General features: G+C 50.3%; 1 long non-coding RNA gene across 1 annotated transcript; it reads right to left on the bottom strand.

The window, feature by feature from the left end:
* Positions 1–252: 252 nt before the first annotated feature.
* LOC111658715 (uncharacterized) lies at positions 253–807 on the bottom strand. Its single transcript, XR_002761018.2, has 3 exons — positions 674–807; positions 398–581; positions 253–311 (listed from the first exon to the last, which is right to left on the bottom strand). It is a non-coding gene; the product is annotated as an uncharacterized LOC111658715 (long non-coding RNA).
* Between the last annotated feature and the right edge of the window lie 136 nt (positions 808–943).

The following is a 943-nucleotide window of genomic DNA, read 5'->3' as shown; positions in this document are numbered from 1 at the left end:
AGAATACTCCTACTGCAGAGACACACACTGATGATGTCACAGTACTCCTCCAGAATACTCCTACTGCAGAGACGCAGACTGATGATGTCACAGACACACACTGCTGATGTCACAGTACTCCTCCAGAATACTCCTACTTCAAAGACACATACTGATGATGTCACAGACACACACTGCTGATGTCACAGTACTCCTCCAGAATACTCCTACTGCAAAGACACACACTGATGATGTCACAGTACTCCTCCAGAATACTCCTACTGCAGAGACACACACTGATGATGTCACAGTACTCCTCCAGAATACTCCTACTGCAAAGACACACACTGATGATCAGTGTGTCCATATATGTCTCAGTGGGCGTGTCAGTTAGCATGTCAGTTATCATGTGACTCACAGTGCAAGTGTCATGTCCTCTTGCATCCTCTGCAGGGCGTCGAGCAGAGCGGGCGCGGCACGGCGTCTGTGTTCGTCCTGCTGCGTTTGAGCGCCGCACACCGCCAACACGTACTGGTTGTGAAGGTTGTGGAGCTTCGCTGTCGCTTTGTCGTAACGCTCACGGGCACGCTCTGCCTCCCGACCTGCAATTGAACCAGAGACATGGAGGGGGAGGAGTCAGAGGTTCTTCCTCTCAGTAACATGACAGTATTTAGAGTGTTGGGGTGGGAGGAACCTTTGGCCAGCGCCTCTCTGTATTTCTCTTTGGCGTTGTTTGCGTCACGGCTCAACTGACGATACGTCGCCTTCAGCTTCTCCAGGTCACTCCTGGTTACCTAGCAACAACACACAGCAACAGGATGACGAAACTTTAGTCTGATTTATGCTCTTCTCAGAGTGGATGACATCATCACACCTGTTACCTGTCAAAGTGACACAAACTGATTTTTATTTTCAGCAGGTGAACTAGTCACACATCTTAATGGCTGGCCCCCCACCCCACCCC

The sequence above is a fragment of the Seriola lalandi genome, unplaced genomic scaffold (assembly GCF_002814215.2).
Source record: "Seriola lalandi dorsalis isolate HSWRI2012SDOR001 ecotype SW California unplaced genomic scaffold, Sedor1 jcf7180001980250, whole genome shotgun sequence".
In the NCBI taxonomy this organism is placed as follows: domain Eukaryota; kingdom Metazoa; phylum Chordata; class Actinopteri; order Carangiformes; family Carangidae; genus Seriola; species Seriola lalandi.
The sequence above is the reverse complement of the archived record's forward strand: the minus strand, read 5'-3'. Positions and strand labels throughout refer to the sequence as shown.